General features: G+C 43.5%; 3 protein-coding genes and 1 long non-coding RNA gene across 5 annotated transcripts in view; 2 read left to right on the top strand and 2 right to left on the bottom strand.

The window, feature by feature from the left end:
- Positions 1 to 25,275, top strand: part of LOC138982996 (eukaryotic translation initiation factor 2-alpha kinase 3-like) — a 387,290-nt gene that overhangs the window by 89,994 nt on the left and 272,021 nt on the right. The window lies entirely within an intron of this gene.
- The window catches only part of LOC138982991 (uncharacterized), a 135,257-nt gene that overhangs the window by 35,676 nt on the left and 74,306 nt on the right, over positions 1 to 25,275 (top strand). The window lies entirely within an intron of this gene.
- LOC138982989 (uncharacterized) overlaps positions 1 to 25,275 on the bottom strand; it is a 110,406-nt gene that overhangs the window by 32,982 nt on the left and 52,149 nt on the right. The window lies entirely within an intron of this gene.
- LOC138982985 (uncharacterized) lies at positions 87 to 18,612 on the bottom strand. 2 transcript variants are annotated; one of them, XR_011461026.1, is made up of 4 exons: positions 18,065 to 18,102; positions 3,942 to 4,050; positions 2,772 to 2,881; positions 87 to 2,346 (listed from the first exon to the last, which is right to left on the bottom strand). It is a non-coding gene; the product is annotated as an uncharacterized lncRNA (long non-coding RNA). The 2 variants fall into 2 exon arrangements; XR_011461025.1 differs by lacking the exon at positions 18,065 to 18,102 and adding an exon at positions 18,135 to 18,612 and having other exon boundaries at positions 88 to 2,346.

Consider the following 25,275-nt stretch of genomic DNA (forward strand, 5'->3'; position numbering starts at 1 on the left):
CTATAGTAAACTATAGTACAAAAAGTACTATAGTACAATACATTAGTGTGTACTATAGTACATTGTGGTACATGTACTATAGTAAACTATAGTACAGTTAAATGTACTATAGTATTTTGGTCACTTTTTTGCAAAAATGTACTATAGTTTACTATAGTATACTATAGTAAACTATAGTTTACTAGAGTACATGTACTATAGTTTACTAGAGTAAAATGTAGTACAGCGTGGTATTTTGGTCCTAGTACATTTGTACTATAGTACTTGTACTATAGTTTACTATAGTACAGCGTGGTACTTTTGGCATGGTACATTTGTACTATAGTACTTTTACTATAGTTTACTATAGTACAGTGTGGTACTTTTGTTGCTGTAGATTTTGTACTATAGTACTTTTACTGTAGTTTACTATAGTATACTGCAGTACTTTCTTGAAAAAGTACCATAGCCTTAAAAATTACACTGGATGTAAATGTGGCCCCAATTTTTGCTGAATCAATTGTGTTGTGTGAATTGAATGTGTGTGTGCACGATCAGGCCACTCGCTGCTGTCAATCTGTCACATTTGGTAGGAAAGTAAAGGTTCATCACATGTTTTAAATTTTATTTTCATTTTTCGGTAGAGCATTAATAGTCAAACTTATGTAAGAACATTTTAAAGTATCCACTAACATGTAAAAGACAATTAAATAATAATTTAAAAAAAGGTGACCTTGCACAGTGAGTAACCAAGCTGTAGATTTTTGGTAAATGTCCCAATGCAGAAACAGTTTTAATGCAATTTTTTATAACCCTGTTAACCAGAACAAGTAACAATAAAATGCACAAAATAGATTTATTATAGCACTCTTCTTTGTGGGAATTCACCTTTAGCACAACACATAATATTTTCCCAAAATTATCTCCCCTACAGCCAAGTTAAATTTCTATGATTAGCTTTGAAAGTGACCATGCCTACATCATTACATGAAAACTCTGAACAATCAAAGGAGACAATGATTGTCCCTATTATTGACCAGAACTCTACCCCAATCTGAACTTGAATAATGCAAACTATCAAGCTGACTTGATGTCATCTAACCCTGTATGTGTGTGACCTTACACAGATAAAGTTATTGAGTTACTTTCTTTCTTTATTTGGTGTTTAACGTTGTTTTCCACCATTCAAGGTTATATCGCGACGGGGAAAGGGGGGAGATGGGATACAGCCACTTGTCAATTGTTTCTTGTTCACAAAAAGCACTAATCAAAAATTTGCTCCAGGGGATTGCAACGTAGTACAATATATTACCTTACTGAGAGAATGCAAGTTTCCAGTACAAAGGACTTAACATTTCTTACATACTGCTTGACTAAAATCTTTACAAAAATTGACTATATTCTATACAAGAAACACTTAACAAGGGTAAAAGGATAAACAGAATCCGTTAGTCGCCTCTTACGACATGCTGGGGAGCATCGGGTAAATTCTTCCCCCTAACTCGCGGGGGGTTATTGAGTTACAACGATCTTGCTTCAAACACATTCAAAATAATACCATTTCTCTTGTTATTAATATTATTTTCTGTGAACTTAAAAGTTTATGAGGGTCAATTTGACATGGGTCACATCTAGAGGTCATCCAACTTCAATAGCCTGTAAATTTTTAGTATCAAAAATCTAGCTTTCAAAACATTTCAGAAAAATAAGAACACATGCTTTCGCAACGCATCCTTGATATTTGTCAAAAATGTGGCTTTGAAAAAATGACAAATGTGGTCATGTTTGAAATTGATCAAACCATAGCAGTATGTTAACTTTGTAAAGTCTACCTTGAAAACCATCCAAGAAAACAACAATGTTCAATTCTGTCTACCCATTGTAAGTCAGCCTAATTATACTCCCCATCAGTGACATTCTCCTGACCTGGTGAGTCAAAACTCACTAAATGTCCAATGGAGAGTTTTCAGCAGGCAACCAGAAAGTATATAGTGTGGCGTTATGTCCCTTTTTTCCAAACAGGGTTATAATTATATGTGGCAATAATCACATGAAATGTTCTCTGTCCTCCACATCTGTTTGATTTGTGATTGGTGTCCAGATTATTTGCTACAGGCATCTGATTAAGTTTATTGTAGCTGCTGTCCGGTTCCCTTAGCCAGTGATATCTGCTTTCCTGTTCTGTAACTTGTATTCATGTTTGCCGATGGCACCCGCTGAATAGTTTTGGTTGTTCTCCAATGGCATCTAGCTAGCTGCTTTGACGTCTTTAAGTGGTGTCAAGGTCCTTCACCATGCAGTCATCTGCTGGAAGTGAACAGGAGGCTCTCTTGCTTATGACATCCACACCAGAGCATGGAATGAAACCTGCAATGACACAGCAGTATGACTATGAGAAAGCATGCAGACTGAAGCAAAGAGGACCAAACTTTAAGAGAATGATAATGAAAACTAACTTAAAGTGCCGTGGCTTTTAGTGCATATATATATCTAACTTTTAAAACTTGTGTCTGTCTGTGTGTGTATTATGATGACTAAAGGCTCCGAAACAGCTGCACCAACTGAGGCGGTAGTGGTGGTGGGGGTTTGAAACGTGCTGGTGCGTGTATGTTTGTGCTTGCGTGTGTGCAGGCATGAATGTCTTTGTCAGTATATCTGTGTGTGTGTGTGTGTGTGTGTGTGTGTGTGTGTGTGTGTGTGTGTGTGTGTGTGTGTGTGTGTGTGTGTGTGTGTGTGTGTGTGTGCGTGTGACAATTTATGAATACAATTAATGTATATACATCTGTACACACCCAAGAAGATAAGGCGCTCAGCAGGTCTGCACTCATGTTGATCCATTATGTCGGAAACAGGCAGAATTGGATCCTCCACCCGACAGTCACTGCTGCAGTGCTGCTCTCAGCTATAAGCAAGAGAAAGCAGTTTGAGTGTTTCATCGCATATAATTCCAGTGTTTGCATTCTCCATAGCGATTAGCTGAAACTATTTAGCTAAATATATTATCAGTGGAATACCAAAGGGGTGGCATATGTCATCCAAAATATAAGGCAATTTAAAGTGTGATTGACGGGACAGAAGCGTTTCAATGATACAAATAGAGAACACTACATAGCCTACTGTTGTGTTACTGGGTTTACACAAGTAAAAGTGAATATTTGTTCTTCTTCTTCTTCGTTCATGGGCTTAGACTCCCACGTTCACTCATGTGGATTTTTACGTGTATGGCCATTCAGGCAGCATACGCCAATTTTGGGGGAGGCATGCTGGGTATTTTCGTGTTTCTATAACCCACCGAACTCCCACATGGTTTACAGGATCTTTTCCGTGCGCACTTGGTCTTGTGCTTGCGTGTACACATGAAGGGGGTTTAGTCACTAGCAGGTCTGCACATAAGTTGACCTGGGAGATCGGAAAAAATCTCCACTCTTAACCCACCATGCGGCAGCGACCGGGATTGGAACTCACGACCTCCCGATTATGAGGCCCACGTCTTACCACCACGCCACTGCGCCCGTCGTGAATATTTCAATATTTGAAAAGCAATAAGTGTAAATCTGGTGCCACACAGCAAGCCATGAAGTATTCTGTTTTAAATTCCTACGTACCGGAGTGATAACCCATGTAGTAACTAAACCATACACCCACATGTGGGAATATCATTGAGGTCATGGCAAGCTAGTCTGGCAGGGACCTTATATTCCACTGCTCATGATTACAAAGTCACAGATGCAAAGTCATTCTCGGAACACTTTTGGGCTTGCCATTTTTTCACGAGTGTTTTGAGAATGAAGTTTGTCTCGGAGATTTTGCATAAGCAGTGGAAAATGACATCCCTGTCAGACATGTTGTTTGAACCAACCTCATTTACATGCCTGTGAAGAGATGGTTCATTTATCACATCATGACACATGGGTGGTATCTCTCAGGTAGGCAAAACAATATATCTAAATGCACCAATTTACCTCAAGCACTCAGCAGGTCTGCACATATGTTGATCCATTAGGTCAAAAAACCACCAGAACTTGATATGTTGTCCAAAAGTCACAGATACAGTGGAACCCCCCAAGGATCCTGAAAAAATAATTAAAAATTGTGACAAACCCTGGCTCTCACTGTAATATAGTCTAGGGGGTTATACTACTGGCAGACTGTGATCGCCGTTATTTTAGGTTCTTGTTGATCTGTTATGAGTCGGGTTAAACTTATATGTGTGTTTAGGTGTACGTGTAAAGGAAAGTGAGAATGATAGTAGAAAGGAGCTCTTTGAGGAGTAGTCAACAAAGACTGATGAAAGTTAAACGTATCAATTTAATGATGCCAACAGATGGATATGAGGTGACTTAGTATTATTCTTTGCTTATCTTTCTCGGCCAAGTAGGCATGGGTCCGTACAAGAGTGTCTGTGCACTGCTCGAGCTTGGATGGTTTCAGCGTTCAAGTAAGGTGGAGCTAGTATCACACAGTTTGTACTGCTCGGCGAGGAATGCGCGTCTAAGTCTTTTTCCCCTCGAAGTCCGCAGGGATCTCCCTCTCATGAGATGCAAATGTGCTGTGACTTCTGAACTGCCTGGCCTGGGGCGGAGACGATCGGCTCTCTACACTCTGGAATGACTCGTGCACCCATGCACTCTGGCGTCGGTGAGGAAGAGATGCTGAAGAATCAAGATGAAGGACTCCAGTTAGTTCCGGAGTACGTTTAGGTGATGAAGGAAGGAGGGGTTGGAGTTAGGGAGGAGCCTCGAGGATGGGGCTTGACTCCAGAAGAAAGATTGAACTTGTTCTTTAACGTTGAACTGGTTATTGAACGTTAGTTGAACTTGTTATTGAACCTCAAACAGGTTCGTGAGTTTACGGCCCCCCCACAAGAAAAGCGCCTGCCCTTTTGTTCTCAAATGTTACAAAAGACCTTTGGTACTTCTTCTTTCTTTGGATGAGCACTGACTTGTGAAGGTCCACTCACAATCTAGTTCCATTCATTCAGTCAAAACACAACACCATAGTACAATTTACTATTCTTTTATTTGACCAAAGTCACAAGAAATCTTCTTGTGTTTTAACCAACAACATACACAAGCATCGCTTTTCTTTGGCGATATTACAATATTTCACAATACGTGTATCGATGCGAGCAAAATCAAGAGGTGGAAAGTGTTACGCCTTCTTGTCATGACGTCGCCTTCTTGTCATGACGTCATATTTTATGACGAGATGGCAGCTGGTTATAGTCTCGGTCCTCTAGCTGATCCAGTCTCGGCAAAGTAGTCTCGTGTACTGTGCTGTATAATGTCCAAAAGCGTCACATACGCCCATGGGGGAATGAAGATTGTGGTCAATCTTATCCTACGCTGTGGTCATTCTACTCAAGTAGTCAGCTCCCACGTTGTCCTTGCCAGGAATCACTTTGATGGTGAAGTCGTACGGTTGCAGTTGTAATGCCCAACGCATCAACCTTGCATTCGTCGGTTTCATGCGTTGCAAGTACTGGAGGGGTTGATGGTCCGTTTCTAAAACGAAATGTCTTCCATACAAGTAGCGTTCGAACTTCTGTATTCCCCACACAGTAGCTAGGCACTCCTTCTCAACTGTGGCATAGTTCTGCTCAGCGCTGTTCAGCTTCTTGCTTGCGTAAGCCACTGGTTGAAGGCCTTTTCCTTGATCTTGGAGCAGTACAGCTCCCATTCCACGGTCAGAGGCGTCGGTTCTCACGACGTACGGAAGTGCGAGGTCTGGCATGATGACGACAGGATGATTCGTCAATCCTTCCTTCAGTTTGTCGAATGCAACCTGACATGCTTGGTTCCACTTCACGTGTTCTGGTTCGTGTTTCTTTGTCTTGTCCGTGAGCGGCGCCGCGATGTCGGAGTACCCTGCGATGTAGGAACGGTAGAATCCGGTTGTCCCTAGGTATGCTCGTAGCTCCTTCTTCGTTTCTGGCGGTTTTGCATCCCTGATCTTCTTGACCTTGTCGTCCTCGGGCCACCTTTTGCCGTTCCCAATCTCGTGTCCGAGATAGGAAAGTTGTTCGTAGCCGAAGAAACACTTGGATGGTTTCGCGGCGAGGTTCGCTTCTTGTAGTCTCTTCAAGACTGCCCTCACGGCCTCGATGTGTTGTTCCCACGTCTCGGTGGCGATGAGTATATCATCCATGAAATGATGGACATCCTTTCTGTTCAATGGGAGCAACAGCTTCCTCATCATACGGTTGAAAATCGCTCCAGCCGTAGATAGTCCAAATGGCATGTTTACCCATCGAAATTGACCGAGGGGCGTGGTGAATGCTGTCTTGTCGCGATCCTCTTCCTGGATCATTACAGCCCAATATCCCTTCGTGAGGTCAATTTTACTGAAGAATCGCGCGTGAGAAAGCTCTGAAAACAGGTGCTCCACATCAGTGATGGGTTCTGCGTCAAACTGTACGACCTTGTTCACCTCTCTCAGATCATTGCAGAACCGTATTGACTTCCCGTCGGCTTTCTTTACCAATACAATCGGTGAATTGTAGGGTGATGCGGCAGGCTCAATGACTCCGAGTTCTAACATCTCCTTGACTTCCCGTTCGACGACGTCGACTTGGGAATGGGGAATAGGTCGGGGCTTCACATAGACAGGTTTCTGGTCCGTCATTTTGATGACGCACTTTTCAAGTGTGGTCTGTTTCGGAACATCGGTCAGGTTGTCGCCGAACTCCTGGCACGCATCCTCGATGTCCTTTCTCTGCTTGCGATTCAGTTTCTCCCATATGTGTACATCCTTGGCAAACTCCGTCCTCTTTGTTGACGGGGTCGGGATGTGTTTCAGACTGTCCGCGTCCGCGAAATGGTCGTTTGGCACTTCGTCATAGTCTTCGACGACGATGGCGATGTGTTCTTCCTCCTCTTCCTTAGGAGTATGTTCTGCCTGGAACATCTTGTCTCTCTCGTGGTACTCTCGCAGAAGGTTGACGTGATACGTGCGTACGTTGCGTCCCACCTTGATACGGTAGTCAAATGCGTTGACTTTTTCCTCGACAGCATATGGTCCCCTCCATGCTAGCTCGAGCTTGTTATGTTTTGTCGGGAGAAGTAGCAATACTTTGGCTCCGACCTCCAACGTCCGACGTTTGGTGTTGCGGTCGTAGTGATGAGCTTGGCGAAGCGCTGCCTTTGCTAGGTGGTCTCTTGCGATCTCGCAGGTTTCTTCTATCCTGTTCCGTAAATCAGTTACGTACTCGGCAGTTGTCTTTGCTTCGTCGGAAGCTCCTTCCTCTGTCCAGAGTTGCCTCAGTATCTGCATCGGTCCTTTGACCGTGCGTCCGTACAAGAGCTCAAATGGTGAAAATCCAAGAGAGTCTTGTGGTACCTCCCTGTATGCGAAAAGTAGGGCTGGTATGAACTCATCCCACTTCTCGGGTTGCTCCATCGCTAGTTTCTTCAACATTGATTTCAGCGTCCCGTTGAAGCGCTCAACCAATCCGTTGGTCTGAGGGTGCCATGGAGTTGTCGTAAGTCCCTTTATAGCCAGAAGCTGCTGTACATCCTTCATCAGCTCGCTGGTAAACTGTGTGCCCCTGTCGGATAGGATTTCGTCGGGCAGTCCCAGTCTGGTCCAGAAATTCCAAAGCGCCTCGGCGATGGTGCTGGCTTTGATGTCTCTCAGTGCCACAGCCTCTGGGTATCTTGTCGCATAATCGACCATCACGAGTATGTATTGTTTCTTCGAAGCGGAGATAGGCTTAATTGGACCAACCAGGTCCACGGCTACACGCTTGAAGGCTGTATCGATGACTGGCATCCTGCCCATCGGTACACGTTTGGTCCGTCCCTTCGGTGATGTACGTTGGCACGCGTCGCAACTCATGCAATGACGTTTGATGTCTCCCACTATCCCCGGCCAGAAGAATTCTTGCCAGATTCGCTCGCGAGTCTTCTTCTGTCCCAAGTGGCCAGCCATGGGCGAGTCATGTCCTGTGCGAAGTACCTTCGATCGCATCCTCCGAGGTACAACAACTTGTCGATGCTCCTTCCCTTCCTTGTCGACGTACTGGCGATAAAGGACGTCCTTGACGTGTGTGAAACTGACCCGTCCATGGGTCACCTTTGTCTCGGCTAGCACATGTAGACGACTAAGGGACTCATCTGCACGTTGTTCCTTCTTGAGATCGGCCGCAGAAAACAATTGTTCGGCCTGAGGCACTAACGGTATCTGCGCTTCCAGTGCAGCATCTCGTTTCCTCTGATCCCGTGTTTCCACTGCTGCTGATCCTTCCACGATCACAGGGTCACGTACTGGGTAGACGGGAACTTCTACTGTCTCTCCTTGTAGACCCATCTGATTTCCTATCAGGACGGAATATATCGGGTTGTCCATCACGCTGACCTCTGTTTCACCTACAAAGTACGGCGTGTCCAAGTGTACTCTTGCTATGCGTAGTTGTTTCTTCGTAGACTTATCTGCGAGTGTCGTTTCCTTGACTGATGAAGTGAAGTTGGCGTCAGGTACCAGAGCTGCGTCGACGATTGTTGAAGTGCTTCCCGTGTCTCGGAAACCTGTCGTCAATCTTCCTTCGACGGTGATTTTGGAGACTTTGGTGAAGGTCTTCTCGGCGCACGTTCCACAAAGCTTGTCGTAGTTTGTCGAGTTTCCCACCTTCACTTTGGTGTCCATAGCTGCCCCGGCATCTTCTCTGAGCTTCGGACACTCACGCTTGAAATGAGGTCCATTGCAGTGGAAACATCTGATGTCCTTCTTGAAGTATGGCTTATCTTTGTCCGCTACTTTGCCTGACTGAGATTTGTCGTCGTACTTCCCACTAGCCTTGCGTGCCTCAAATCGATGACTATCCTTCTCCTTCACTGACCCCTTGTCATCTCGGGTCTTCTTGCTCGCTGACGGTCTTGCTTCTTCGTATCGCACGATGAGTTTCTTGATAGCGCTGATGTCCTCTGGCTCCCTGTCTTTGATATAAGTAGCTAAATTCTCTGGTAGAATTTCCATCAGCTGCTCTCTCAAAAATAAATCCTTCAGGGATTCGACATCACTCCCATGTCCTGACATGTCGATCCAGCGGTCCATGAACAGTGACAAATCGTTGATTAAATGCTTGTACGTGTCAGCCTGTTCTTTCCTTCTAGATCTAAATTTCTTCCGGTACGTTTCTGCCGTAATCTGGAAGTGCTCCAGCAGAGCCCTTTTCAGAAGTTCATACGATCCTCGCTCGTCGTCCGTAAGGCGGGTGTAGGCGAGTCGCGCCTTTCCTTTGAGGAGTGCTGTCAATCTGGGCAACCAAATCTCGTTGCTCCAGTGGTTCGCTCGGGCGTGGTCCTCGAATTGAAATATGAAGGACTCGATGTCGTCCTTGTCCTCCAAGAACGGCAACTTGGATTGATAGTTGTCTCGGTCTCTCTGCTGGGTGTGGTTGCTGCTGTTATTGGAGTTTCCTCCTCCTGAGTTAGTAGGGCGAGAAGCCTCAGCTTGGATACGTAATTCTTCGAGCCGGAACTCGTGTTCCTTGTCTCTGGCACGTTCGTCGCGATCCTGCTCGAGTTTCTTAGCTTCGCGTTCCTGCTCAAGTTCAATTCGTTTCTGTTCGAGTTCGAACTTCTTGGCTTCGCGTTCTCGCTCAACTTGCTGCTGTATCTGCTCGAGTTCGAACTTCTTTGCTTCACGTTCTTGCTCGATCACGTACTCTCTCAGCTCAGCTCCCGTTAGACCTAACATCTCTCCTTTCTCCATCAATTCTTTCGTCAGCTCCAAAGCCTTGCTCCTTGTAGTGACACCACTAGCGACTTGCTGTTCTTCAGACATCTTGTCGTCGAACGAATCCTCCTCTTTACGAAATTAGCGATCCTTCTGAAAACCCTTGGTTACACGCGTTCAAAATCCACAAAAATCGGAATTTGCCGCAGCCAACTCGGAAACCGTCTCCGTCAACTCGGTAAATCGCGTTTGTAAAATCGGAAATTGAAAACGACCAAGTTAGTTTATAGTGTGTACACACTCCAGTTACCAATTCCTCGAATTGTAACTTTGTTTGTGACTTTGAATTCAAAGTTGCCCACGACTTTAGACAAAGTGTCTTATTCAAATCGGCCACCCACGTCAAACTAACGTGACTGATAATTCGGTGTTCTAATAAAATCCAATTCTATCGGAACCCTCGCCAACTCCGCACTTGTGCTGATCAAACACAATGCTATGACATTTAACCGAAATCAGTAATATGTATTTGCTCAACTATATGTCAGATCTGGACTTCTCGTAGAACAACGGTTCTCTTGTCCCCTTTACTTTGAATTCCGAATTCGAAAGTGAAAGAATTTATAGCTTGAACAAACTACACCCTTTTGCAGAGTATTTATACCGCTCTGACTAACACCTTGCGTTGGTTCTTCTCTCAGAAGAAGGGAATCACGGAGTCGTTTCCCCAACCCTATGTTACCAACTAACCAGTTTACAACAGAATCCTCGTCTGATTAAACTGTACTGAAGCTATCTGACATGCTTCCCTTGTGGTCTTGATACTTTTTAACCCAGAAGTATCGTCTCTTCAATAAGAGGTTACGTTCGCTTTTAGGAGTGGGAATGGAATGCTTTGTTGCTATTTACCCAGAGCAACGTCTCTACATTTAGAGGTGGTTTAGGTTTGGGATTGGGGTTTAACTAATCCTTAAACTAAACACAAAATAACTAAGATGAGATGAGAACGTACAATACACACGAGAATTTCTTAAGTTAATTTTGGCTCAACAAGATCCCCGGACGAGGTTCCCAATTTGTGACTAACCCTGGCTCTCACTGTAATATAGTCTAGGGGGTTATACTACTGGCAGACTGTGATCGCCGTTATTTTAGGTTCTTGTTGATCTGTTATGAGTCGGGTTAAACTTATATGTGTGTTTAGGTGTACGTGTAAAGGAAAGTGAGAATGATAGTAGAAAGGAGCTCTTTGAGGAGTAGTCAACAAAGACTGATGAAAGTTAAACGTATCAATTTAATGATGCCAACAGATGGATATGAGGTGACTTAGTATTATTCTTTGCTTATCTTTCTCGGCCAAGTAGGCATGGGTCCGTACAAGAGTGTCTGTGCACTGCTCGAGCTTGGATGGTTTCAGCGTTCAAGTAAGGTGGAGCTAGTATCACACAGTTTGTACTGCTCGGCGAGGAATGCGCGTCTAAGTCTTTTTCCCCTCGAAGTCCGCAGGGATCTCCCTCTCATGAGATGCAAATGTGCTGTGACTTCTGAACTGCCTGGCCTGGGGCGGAGACGATCGGCTCTCTACACTCTGGAATGACTCGTGCACCCATGCGCTCTGGCGTCGGCGAGGAAGAGATGCTGAAGAATCAAGATGAAGGACTCCAGTTAGTTCCGGAGTACGTTTAGGTGATGAAGGAAGGAGGGGTTGGAGTTAGGGAGGAGCCTCGAGGATGGGGCTTGACTCCAGAAGAAAGATTGAACTTGTTCTTTAACGTTGAACTGGTTATTGAACGTTAGTTGAACTTGTTATTGAACCTCAAACAGGTTCGTGAGTTTACGGCCCCCCCACAAGAAAAGCGCCTGCCCTTTTGTTCTCAAATGTTACAAAAGACCTTTGGTACTTCTTCTTTCTTTGGATGAGCACTGACTTGTGAAGGTCCACTCACAATCTAGTTCCATTCATTCAGTCAAAACACAACACCATAGTACAATTTACTATTCTTTTATTTGACCAAAGTCACAAGAAATCTTCTTGTGTTTTAACCAACAACATACACAAGCATCGCTTTTCTTTGGCGATATTACAATATTTCACAATACGTGTATCGATGCGAGCAAAATCAAGAGGTGGAAAGTGTTACGCCTTCTTGTCATGACGTCGCCTTCTTGTCATGACGTCATATTTTATGACGAGATGGCAGCTGGTTATAGTCTCGGTCCTCCAGCTGATCCAGTCTCGGCAAAGTAGTCTCGTGTACTGTGCTGTATAATGTCCAAAAGCGTCACAAAAATGAAGAGCCAACACTTGTACAAATTATCTGTCTTTGTACATACAAGCACATACACAAATAAATCTGCTTGCACTATGCTGGCTTTAGGCATGTCTAAATTATTTTGGGGGAGCTTCTCGATTCAAGCGGGAACTTTTGTTGTCAAAAGCAATTTATGCCTCAAACATTCTCCCACTCTGAGACTGAACTATGCATTCAGTATGTGTTGATATCTGACTTAAACTCACAAAAATAACAAAGGCTAGTTTGTAAAAAGACACTGATTTGAAAAGAAAATTTAAATTCAATTACATATTATCATGTATTATATAATCTGTTCTGGGGCTTTTTTCCAGGTCTTTTAAAAAAGGATGTTCACAAACAATAACGAACACATTTTTCAATCCAATGAATGTTTGCAGCACTGTCAGCCGGACAGAAATGAGAGTATGTTGACAAAGCCGTGATAAAAACATAGCCAGTCCTACCTTAGCGCAAAGAAGTATGAATGGTCTCTCAGTGTACTCTACAGTCTCTGACTGTGGTCCTTTGTAAAGGTCGAAAAGAGCTGGCTGTGCTTGGCCATTAAGCGCTTGCATGCTTTTGGCTAAGGCGTTTCTTGACAGATTCTTCTGGATTTTAGCATACTGATTTGGCGTAAATGTGTCTAAATTCATGCCAAAATGCAAACAAATCGGCAAAGAGGCATAAGCGAAAGAAAGCAGTTTGAACTTCATGGCTTAAACTTAAACCGGAGTTAAGTGTTGTGTAGTGGAGGAGTGGAAAGGTAGTAGATACACGAAGCCCAAGTCCAAGCGTCTTGTTTCAACTTTTTATTCAAGAAAACAATGCAAGGAAACGTAGAGGCCGAAGGCGAAACCCGTAGACAGCAAAGCAAGTGTAGGGACCGTCTTGTTCAGCTGCTAGGAGCGAATCCATGCTTATGCGACGAAAATACAGTTTAACGACCTCTCTGCTTAGAGCAATTTGGGTCAAAGATATCAGAGCCGAAGCTCTACGATGTGTGCCTGGGTGAAGATGAGCAACAACAACAAAAAAAAAACAAAAAAAACAACAAAAAAAATTTTACTTTCCGTAATGGAAATGCTAGAAGAACAGGATTTAAAATCAATTCCTTGCAGGAGATACACGATTGTAGAGATTTATTCTTTCATTCCGAGGCAGAAATGCTTTTGTATTCAAGAAACGTGGAACGTTGCTATTCCGGAAGGGAATTGATTTGATTTGTTGGTACTTTAGAATAAAATTGTGAAAAGTGGCATCCGACTGATCATGGCAAAGGAGTGAGTGTCAGACCAAGGAGGGTCGTGGTGGAGAAGCCGAGGCACCCTCTACGTACTTGTGGATTCGGCGGCTAGTCAACTGGCGAAAAGCAAACCCGGTTCTCCCTAGGACCTATACTGGCCGGTTAAAAACATATGTACAGGGCTGCGACTTTATGTCGGTTTATTCATCAACGCCTTTATGGCACCCTCTGTCTACAGAGGCATGGGAAGGGGATCAGGTGAGGAGGCCAGAGATGTGTCACTGTAACCCCCTCTGGGGTGGGGGTGAGAAAAAGAGGATAGGCTATTTACACTGTCATACACAGTCGTTCGCATACTCTCGCACAGCTACAAAGGCCACCCTCCTCCTCCCAAAAGAGACGGACGTCTCAGATATGGTAGGCAGAGGCTGGCTGTCTAATCTAATATATACACCTAAGGTGACACATGGAATATATGAATGTAACGTGGCATTAACTATAAGCCTAGCGCACGGGACACACGCGACCTCGGCCCCGCCGGCGGAAACACGGCAGGTGGGCGAGTGCAGCGAAGGAAATGATTTGTTCATAATGAAAATAATAGTAATAACAATAATAATAATAATAGTAAATAATTAAAGAGTAAGGAATAACTTACAAGTGCACGGGCCACACGCGATTTCGGCCCCGTCGGCGGAAAACACGGCAGGTGGGCAGGTGCAGCGAAGGAAGTGGTTGGTTCATAATAATAATAATAATAATAATAGCAATAATAATAGTAATAGCAAATAGTTTGTAGCTTAATGAAGTAAGATGTGCTATGCCGAGATCATCCAGCTAGATTAATATGTAGACCTAAGATACACTCATAATACATGTAACGTAGAACATTTACTAACAATAAACACATAGACATTTACTATTGATATAAACATAGATACACATAGTTTAATATGGGGAACCTTAGGTGGTTGTGGTACGAGGGAGAGAAAAAACAAACAAAAAAAAACCATGGGGCACAGGTCCGGGAACCTTCCCCCTTCCATGGACACGGCTCAACTGGCAGGTTGCCAGGTTCCGTGCCTGTCCAGAGGCTAGGCTCGACCGGCCTGTGCAAGATAGAGGGTCGGGAACCCTGTCCTTTCCAGGGCCAAGGCTCTACCAACAGACCTCTGGGTTCCTTGTCCTTTCGACGGTTGGCAGCAGGAGGGAGGATTGGGGGGAGGTCCTTCTAAGGTCTGAACTGGATCTGGCTGGGCCTATGCCTCCAGCAACCTCAGAGCCATTTGGCCACAGACGATTTCAGGAATGGGGGTGGGCCTGACAGGATGGGGTGTTTGGGGGTATCCTTCGAAAGTCTGAACTGGTTCTGGCTGGGCCTGCATCTCCAGCATCCTCAGAACCATTTGGCAACAGACGATTTCAGGATGGAACGGGTCAAGGTTCTCATCGGTATCAGGCCGAGGGACTGATGAGGTCGGAGGAAGTCGTGTAGACTTAGTCCGTGGGAAGTCCTGTACTGGGAGAGTGTTGCCATCTCCGGGGTCAGAGGTTGGCAACCTGCGAAGAGGTGGTGGAAGTCTAGGGCCATTCCACATTCGCAGCGGGGGAAGGTGAAGGAGTAGTAGGAGCTCACGGTGCGAATGCGCCGGAGCAACTGCATCTCCTTCAGGGGGAACGGGTGATGGTGGCCCTTTCTGTCCGGAGGCAGCGCTAGCCATCCGTGCTTTGTGCATCTTTCCTTGAGGGTCTCGCCATACCCTTTTCTCACCGCCTTAGCCAGTTTGCCTTTCGCTTCTGTGACCGAATATTTCAGGTCTAGGACCGGGCCCTCGGAGAGGGCCGCGGCTTTTGCTGCCCTGTCAGCCAGGTCATTGCCCCTGATGCCTGTGTGGGATGGTAACCACATGAGAACGAGGTCGGTGCCCCGAACCATAATTTGGTGACATAGAGCCTGGATTTCCATGCGGAGTTCTGGTCTGTTGCCTGTCTCGCTTGCCAGCGCTTGCAAGGAGGATTTCGAGTCTGAGAGGATTGCCACTCCCATGGGTATGGCCATGTTGTCGTTCACGTGGGAGCAGGCCATGAGAATGGCATACATCTCCGCCGTGAAGATACTGACCCCCTCGTTTAGTTTATATTTTCGCACCAAGTTGAACTCTGGGATCGCAAAAGCACAACCCACCTCGCCGTTGTCCAGGACAGAGCCGTCCGTGTAGACTTTGAGGTAGTTGCGGAGCCTGCCGTCCAGAATCTCCTTGGCCATGGTCGCTAGGAGGAGTGGGTTCTCCTTTTTGGAAACTGCGTCGCCATACGTGTGGCTGATCTGTGGCTTTTCGATCAGCCATGATGGGTACGGATTGGTTGGCCGCTCAGCCATTCGTGTCTGGTCAATTTGGCACTGGGTCAGTACATCTATGGTATGGTCGTGGAGGGTTTCGTACCGCTCCGCCAAGCATGTTTTCTTTTCTTTCCAGGTCTCGTGCCAGGAGGTTTGTGTCGGATGGAAGGTTGCCGTGAACACTTCCTGTACAGTGTTGGGTACAGCCGATGCTCGAGCAACGAACTGAGCGCAGCGGAGGTGACATTCTTCCTTCAGGGGGATCATGCCTGCTTCCTGATAGGCGAGACAGTTTATGGCCCCTTTTGGAACGCCCAGAGCCAGTTTTAAGGCTGAGAGCTCCAGGCGTTCCAGTTTGTTCCAGAGGCTTTGTGGCATGCTGAAGTAGGCTTCTTGTCCGTATGTTAGTCTGGAGCGGACCAGCGCCTTTACCAGGTGCACAAGGGCTTTACCAGCTGCCCAGGTCTGAGATTTTAGAACCTTGATCAGGTTGACTGATCGTCGGGCTTTGAGAATTAGAGAGTCGATGTGTTGTTGCCAGATCAGATCATCAGAGATCGTGACCCCAAGAAACTTTGCAGTTTTGCTTGGTTTGATTTGCATTCCGTTTAGGGTCAGGTGGTACTGGGCTTTGAGCCCCCTTCTTCTTGTGAACACCAGGAACACTGTCTTCTCGTGTGAGAGTTCAAAGCCGTTTGCAAGCATATACTTTGCGATCTTGTCAATTTGCGCTTGATACTTGAGTCTGTTCTGCTCAGTCATGTGGTGTCTGACTGGTTCCATCCAGAAGGCTAGGTCATCTGCGTACAGAGACATTGTTCCTCCTTCCAGGCCAATCTGACCAATATCGTGAAGCATCAAGCTGAAGAGGATGGGGGCAATGATGCTCCCCTGAGGTACGCCCATATCAATGGAGTGAGACTTAGAGACAGACTGTCCGACCCTGACCGCCAGGGTCCTGTCTCTGAGGAATTCCTGGACGAAGCCCAGTATTCTGCCTGATAAGCCCAGCTTCGCAAGTTTGTCCAAAAGCTTCCCATGCCATACTGTGTCAAAGGCGCGCCTGATGTCGAAAAAGGTGGCCATTAGGATCCTGTTTCTGGTGAGTGCTCGTTTTGCATGAGCTGTGAGTCTGACCACGTGCTCCATGCAATTCCTTCCCTTTCGGAACCCAGCCTGGAAGAGCGGGATGACATTGTGTTTGTCCAAGAAGAACTCAAGCCTGTTCTTTACCATGCGCTCATAGATCTTCCCCAGGTGGGGTGTCAGTGAAATCGGTCTATAGCTGGAGGGGGAGTTTTTAGGCTTCCCTTCCTTTGGAATCGCAACGACTAGAGCTTCTCTCCAGGCCTGGGGAATGCAGTTCCCCTCCCAGCAGGCCTGGAAGAAGAGCAGGAGTTTTTCAAGCATGCTGTCTGGGAGATGCTGTATCATCTTGTAAGAGATCGGGTCCGTGCCAGTGGCCACGTTTTGCATCTTATGCCGGTGTCCGGCTTATACTTATAGCCCCGGCGCGGACTGCACAGAAAGCACCGTCCGCCGAGAATAAAAATCGCCTGAATAGGGCCAGAAACACGGAATCTGTGTTTCTTACACATGCTTTACCCTACGTTATTTAAACAAATACATAACCAATCCTAACAAACAATACATCAAATTAAAGCTACGACCTTTAGCTTTCTATTGCAATAGATCACATTTCGTAAAAACTTATATTTATTTAGTAGGATGCAAAAACAATGGTCCTAGTGAAGGCACTGAACCAACTTCAGTGCGGAAAATTACAAAACTCTCTAAACTGGAATAATGGACAAACTCATAAATCATACAGATAAAAAGAAGAACCCTAGACAAACATCATGATATGCGTTACTTGGGGGAAAATTATACATTGACTTAGTACGAAGCGGTAAAGTCCGAAAGTAAATGGAATCGGCTAAATTCCTGCGCGAGTACCTGTCTGCATAAATTAGCAATCTTTGCAGAGGAACCAAGCATCACTCATTACAACCAAATCCTTATAAACAAACTAAAATCATATGCAACATAGGTACGGGATATGTAATAGTGACACAAAAATGACAAAACAATGATTGAAAAGACAAAGATGAGTTTGTGAGAATCAATTTCTCTCGACGATACATGAAAACCGGTCAAGGTCAGAGTGACGCTTTGGTCAGTTCGAAGCATTATCGTAAATAACACAATAATATGCAGCCATCCAGCCTAATCAGTGACTTCTATGCAAACCTAAATATAATTAGGACCGTATCAAAGATAAAAGGGACTTTGAAAGATAGAAGTTAGGTAGATATATAAAGAAAGGTATTCTATTAGAATTTGCGCCGGCAAGGTGCGCGCGCATCATCGTATCGTCTGCTATGGGATGGGTGATCCCGTTTGTACTGTACACAAGGCTGTTTCGCTATGCGATGATTAGAGTGTTTAGGGTAGCGAAGTGCACTTGGCTACAGTTGCGTTCTAGTTTAAACAATCCTTTGAGGGTATAGAAACTGCATGTGTCATACAAACTTTCAGGCAATCAAAAGTGTGATTGATGGACAGAGGCCTTTTAATAATATAGATACAAATATGTACACACCCAGGAAGCTCAGGCGATCAGCAGAGTCTGCATACATGTTGATCCATGAGGTCAGAAAATGAGCTGAAGTTGATCTTTCACCCAACAGTCACTGCTACAGTGTAGCCAACCATTTACATCTCTGAAAAATATTTAAAGTAAATCTATTAAAAAGAAGAGCAAATATTTGTACAAAATATCTGCTATTACATAATAATGAGGTTGTTCTTTGCTACTGGTGACAAGTGAGGGTCAGCTCACACTGACACATATTTCAATACAGTCTAGGGGAGAAACTGGTCACAAAGAGGGCCCGGGTAGCTCAGGTGGTCGAGCACTGGACTTGTGATCGAAAGGTCGCTGGTTCGAATCCGGGCCGGGACGGACACAGGTCAACCTTATGTGCAGACCCAGAGACGGTATCCATCTCCCACCCCCGTGTCACCACAGTGGCACGTACAAAATCTCGGTCATTTTGCCATAAGTGCAGATGGCTGATACCACCTAAACACGCATACATAGACAATACTACATGGCTTTCTGTGCCGTACCAGATTTACACGAGTTGCTTTTTAAAATATTGAACTGCGAGCGAAAGCGAGCTGTTCACTATTTGAAAAAGCAACGAGTGTAAATCTGGTACGAAACAGCAAGCCATTGTAGTATTCTGTTTATCCTACAGTCTGTACATGTACTTTTTACTAAAAATGTCCTGCAGTCGAGGCAGCTAAATTAAAGACGCTTGTTTCGGAACCTCGATCTCTTCTAAAGCCTCGTGCAATCTATTACGTCAAAGCAAAGAAACGTCACTCTGAAAGTGTGGCGTGACGTGTTAGTTCTAAAAATTCATCGAGGGTAATTAGCGAGCGCAATTTTTGTTTCTATAATGACGTTTCTCTCGGTGACTTTGGCATCATAAGCAGTGGAAAAACTGGTCCCTGCTAGACTTGCTTGACATGACCTCATGTACATGATATACACACGTGTGATTTGAACGATTATTATCTCACGGGTGTCTCTCCCACGTATGTAGGATAAACTTGATTTGAACGATTATTATCTCACGGGTGTCTCTCCCACGTATGTAGGATAAACAAGTTTATGTGGGAGAGACACCCATGAGATAATAATCGTGCAAATCACACACACACACACACACACACACACACACACACACACATACACACGCGCGCGAATGCTTCATACACCATACATTATCATTGAGTGGAGATCCCGAAGTAGTTAACATACAAATCAAAACTTCATTATGTCAGCTTTTCCAGCCTATGATCACATAAACTTACTATAGAACTTACCAGCTATGGGTGAGAAATTAGGTTCTGCGTCCACTGTGATTCACTTCTTATCTGTTGACTGGACGTAGATCTAACTGGAGGTCTGGGCGAGAAACAGTGGGCGAGAACCGGGTGGCTGAACAGAGGTGAACACTTCAAATTAAAATCAAAGCTGTAAATCAGTGTGTAATTCAAACAAAAACAAACTGCACATCTTGCTTACCACACTGGGAAGATCGAGATTCGACCACATGATACATGTACACTTTGTGATTTCTGATTTCCTCCTCAACCGTTTGTTGTGACCTCCCGTTTGTTCGCAGATCTAAATGCAATAAATTGAATAATGGCATTTTTGGCTGGAGAAAAATAAAGATGTAGATACAATCTAACCAACGGTTACAACTCGCTATTGCCGCGGCCCGTTGTTGCCGCAACCCGTTATTGCCGCAACCCGCTATTGCCGCAACCCGCTATTGCCGCGGAACTTTCCCGCAAGAAAGATCCCCTGATTCCGGTTTTGTTAAAAACAATTTTGCGCCAGTTAGATGCCATCAAACAACAGAGTTGGTAACTCTGCCGTGTGTTACGCGTGATTGTTCTGAAAAGTGACTATTACATGATTGTTCTGAAAGTCTATTATTTATTTCATCGTAAACATGTAAGCCATCATACGTGATTGTTCTGAAAGCTTACTAATTTACATGATTGTTCTGAAACTCTACTTGCTTCACCCGTGAAATGTTGTCAGATATGGAACAATATGTATACCCCAGCCCAACGAAGTTGGAGGGGGGTATACTGGATTCACTTTGTCCATCTGTCTGTGTGTATGTCTGTATGTATATGGAACAATATTTTGATACAATGATACTAAATCTTTAGTGATATTGATATTTATACCCCAGCCCAATTAATACAAACTCAACAAGTAATACGTTTCATACATTGAACATGTCTTCTTTATTGTTCTCAACTCAAAATTTAAATTAAATGTTCAAAGACAAAAATTATTTATAATCTTCAAAAATGTAATGATTCTTCTTGAGTATTCCCAACTCAAAATTCTAATTACAGGTTTAAAGGGACACAGAAACTTTTGATTTTCCCTCTTTGCCATGCTTAGGTGGCTAGGTCACCATAATGGATCGAAAGGCATGGCAAAGAGGGAAAATGGAAGCTAATTTTTGCCCCTTTAAAGACGAAAGGCACAACAAATAATTTTCACAAATGAAACTTCTTTTTTTTTATGAACTAAAAATTCAAGTGGAGAGGGGATGAGAGACGTGAGGAGATGGCCGGGGTTGCGAGATGGGTGGGGAGTCTGGGCTATAAAGTTCTTGCACGCGAGACAATATACTTCTTTTTTGTGTGTGTGTGTGGGGGGGGGTATTTAGTTTATCAACTCTCTCTCTCTCTTCTCTCTTTCTCTCTCTCTCTCTCACACACTCTCTCTCTCTCTTCTCTCTCTCTCTCTCTTCTCTCTCTCTATCTCTCTCACACACACTCTCTCTCTCTCTCTTCTCTCTTCTCTCTCTCTCTCTCTCTCTCACTCTCTCTCTCTCACACACTCTCTCTCTCTCTCTCTCTCTCTTCTCTCTCTCTCTCTCTCTCTCTCTCTCTCTCTCTCTCTCTCTGTGAATATTTTTGTCATCCTAAATATTGGGGGGGGGCAAAAAGACATGTTTGCCCCCCCCCCCCACACCCCAGGAACAGCAGCTGCCCCCCCCCCCCCCCCCCAGTTTCCGAAGCCAGTGCACTGAGTACATACGCACACACACACACCACACATACACACACATGAAAACTAAAATTATTAGCACATCTCTGTTTTCAGTGACACTTGGGTTTTTATATTTAGTCAAGTTTTGACTAAATATTTTAACATCGAGGGGGAATCGAAACGAGGGTCGTGGTGTATGTGCGTGTGTGTGTGTGTGTGTCTGTGTGTCTGTGTGTGTGTGTGTGTGTGTAGAGCGATTCAGACTAAACTACTGGACCGATCTTTATGAAATTTGACATGAGAGTTGCTGGGTATGAAATCCCCGAACGTTTTTTTCATTTTTTTGATAAATGTCTTTGATGACGTCATATCCGACTTTTCGTGAAAGTTGAGGCGGCACTGTCACGCCCTCATTTTTCAACCAAATTGGTTGAAATTTTGGTCAAGTAATCTTCGACGAAGCCCGGACTTCGGTATTGCATTTCAGCTTGGTGGCTTAAAAATTAATTAATGACTTTGGTCATTAAAAATCAGAAAATTGTAAAAAAAAATAAAAATTTATCAAACGATCCAAATTTACGTTTATCTTATTCTCCATCATTTGCTGATTCCAAAAACATATAAATATGTTATATTCGGATTAAAAACAAGCTCTGAAAATTAAATATATAAAAATTATTATCAAAATTAAATTGTCCAAATCATTTTAAAAACACTTTCATCTTATTCCTTGTCGGTTCCTGATTCCAAAAACATATAGATATGATATGTTTGGATTAAAAACACGCTCAGAAAGTTAAAACAAAGAGAGGTACAGAAAAGCGTGCTATCCTTCTTAGCGCAACTACTACCCCGCTCTTCTTGTCAATTTCACTGCCTTTGCCATGAGCGGTGGACTGACGATGCTACGAGTATACGGTCTTGCTGACAAAATGGCATTGCGTTCAGTTTCATTCTGTGAGTTCGACAGCTACTTGACTAAATATTGTATTTTCGCCTTACGCGACTTGTTTTATTACACAGCAACCACCAGAAGTTTGTATATGAATTATTCAAATGGTTTGATAAAGTGTCAGTTGATATGAACAAACCTCCCCCACCACACCTAAAAAAAAGGGAGTGGAGAGACGGATCAACTCAAACACACATCTGAAGCTGTCGCGTACACAGAAGACGGATCAACTCAAACACACTTCGTTGGGCAGGGGTATACATATAATATATTGTTCCATATCTGACTACATTTCACGGGTGAAGCAAGTTTATCTTTAGTAGAGTTTCAAAACAATCATGTAAATTAGTAAGCTTTCAGAACAATCACGTATGAGGGCTTACATGATTACGATGAAATAAATAGTAGACTTTCAGAACAATCATGTAATAGTCACTTTTCAGAACAATCACGCGTAACAGCCGTGTGTTACGCGTGATTGTTCTGAAAAGTGACTATTACATGATTGTTCTGAAAGTAGACTATTTATTTCATCGTAATCATGTAAGCCCAGGGGCGGACGAGGGGAGGGGGTGCACAGGGTGCAGGTGCACCCCCCCTCCAGCCAAAAAAAAACCATTGGGAAAGCTGATTCTATGACCATTTCTAAGTTCAAATAGCACCAGATGGCACCATTTTGCTTCTTTGGGCAAAATATTTTTCCGGGGGGGCATGCCCCCGGACCCCCCCCCCCCTAGCAAATTCGGGCGCTTCGCGCCCATCACATTCACTTTCGAAAGGTTTCAAAACATTAGCACTTGCACAATCCCATACAGTGGATGCATAATCAATATTTGACAACAGAGAGAGAGACAGAGACAGAGACAGAGAGAGAGAGAGAGAGAGGGAGAGAGAGAGAGAGAGAGAGAGAGAGAGAGAGAGAGACAGAGAGAGAGAGCTGTACCTCTCTTCGTTTTAACTTTCTGAGCGTGTTTTTTTATCCAAACATATCTTGTCTATATGTTTTTGGAATCAGGAACCGACAAGGAATAAGATGAAATAGTTTTTAAATCGATTTCGGAAATTTAATTTTGATCATAATATTAATATTTTTAATTTTCAGAGCTTGTTTTCAATCCGGATATAACATATTTATATGTTTTTGGAATCAGCAAATGATGAAGAATAAGATGAATGTAATTTTGGATCATTTTATAAAAAATCTATTTTAATTACAATTTTCAGATTTTTAATGACCAAAGTCATTAATTAATCTTTAAGCCTCCAAGCTGAAAGGCAATACCAAAGTCCGGCCTTTGTCGAAGATTGCTTGGCCAAAATTTCAATCAATGTTATTAAAAAATGAGGGTGTGACAGTGCCGCCTCAACTTTGACAAAAAGCCGGATATGACGTCATCAAAAGTATTAATCGAAAAAATGAAAAACATATCCGGGATATCATTCCCAGGAACTCTCATGTCAAATTTAATAAAGATCGGTCCAGTAGTTTAGTCTGAATAGCTCTACACACACACACACACACACGCACAGACAGACAGACAGACAGACAGACAGACACACACACACACACACACACACACACACACTCACACACACACACACACACACACACACACACACACACACACACACCACGACCCTCGTCTCGATTCCCCCTCTATGTTAAAACATTTAGTCTAAACTTGACTAAATGTAAAAAGAACAAAAAAGGTTCCGCGGCAATAGCGGGTTGCGGCAATAGCGGGTTGCGGCAATAACGGGTTGCGGCAATAACGGGCCGCGGCAATAGCGGGTGCCTCCCTAACCGACCCGTACGTATGTATGTAAGTTTCTATTTGTGTCCCCAGAATAAGTTTCTATTTGGGACATGAAGTGGTTATGCGCTAAGACAAACCCGTACTCCTCTGTCTGTGTTTTAAATACAACTCTTCAATCACTATTTTCGCTATCGATTCTGTCGGACTTTCTTGCAGCAATTCAAACAGAAAATAATGAATGCATGTTGCATTAAAACTGAAAATATCACAAGAAAAAATTGAGTAAACCATGAAAAAAAATGACAAGACGTTTCTCTACAACATGCCCAACAATGTTTGATCCCAGGTAGCACTCACATTAGGAAATGGGCTTTTGTTATAACGTGGACACAATATATACTGTTTCACTTACCTTGCAAGTGTGAACAAACTTAAACTAACATGAGTTGAACAGCGCGCTCTGAAACTTTAAAAAAACAAAATGGCTGACAGTAACTCACAGTTGTCTGTTTACCGCATTTTACTGTGTGAGAAGAGATGAAGTGCTCAACATTCATTCTTGGAAAAGTGTCCAAAAGGACTAAAAAATGAAATTGAATAAATCATCAATAGAAAAACATTATTATTCTGCAGATTTATTCATGTTACATGCACGTTTGCAAAATGAATGGTGCATGTCCTTCGCGCAATGATACGTAGTACTTTTTGAAAAAAGTACGGGCAGTCTCCTAACTAGTACTATAGTACTACTGTAGTACATGGTACATTCACAAAAAGTACCATAGTACAAAGTACTAGGTACTATAGTACTACTGTAGTACATGGTACATTCACAAAAAGTACCATAGTACAAAGTACTAGGTACTATAGTACTACTGTAGTACAGGGTACATTCACAAAAAGTACCATAGTACAAAGTACTAGGTACTATAGTACTATGGTACATTCACTAAAAAGTACCATAGTACAAAGTACAAAGTACTCTACTGTACCACAAAGTACTATAGTACATGGTACATTTACTACACAGTACTATAGTACAAAGTACCATGTACTACAGTATGTACTATAGTACATGGTACATTTACTATAGTTTACTATAGTACAGGGTACATTTACTATAGTTTACTATAGTATACTATAGTACATCGTGTGGTACTTTTTCAGCTGGGTATACTTAGTGATATTGTAAAGCGCATAGTGCTTTTCGTTATGCGCTATAGAAATCTCCTTAATAAATAAATAAATAAATAAATAAATAAATAAATAAATAAATAAATAAATAAATAAACATTCAAAACTGTGTAAAATGGTCGAACTGAAGTTTTTGCACAACAAATATGACCATAACAATTATTTCTTAAACTTAAAGTACTGGACAAATTAACCCCTTCGTTGTGAAGTTACACACGCGCAATGTCGAGACAAATTCATC

The sequence above is a fragment of the Littorina saxatilis genome, linkage group LG12, assembly GCF_037325665.1.
Source record: "Littorina saxatilis isolate snail1 linkage group LG12, US_GU_Lsax_2.0, whole genome shotgun sequence".
Lineage (NCBI taxonomy): Eukaryota > Metazoa > Mollusca > Gastropoda > Littorinimorpha > Littorinidae > Littorina > Littorina saxatilis.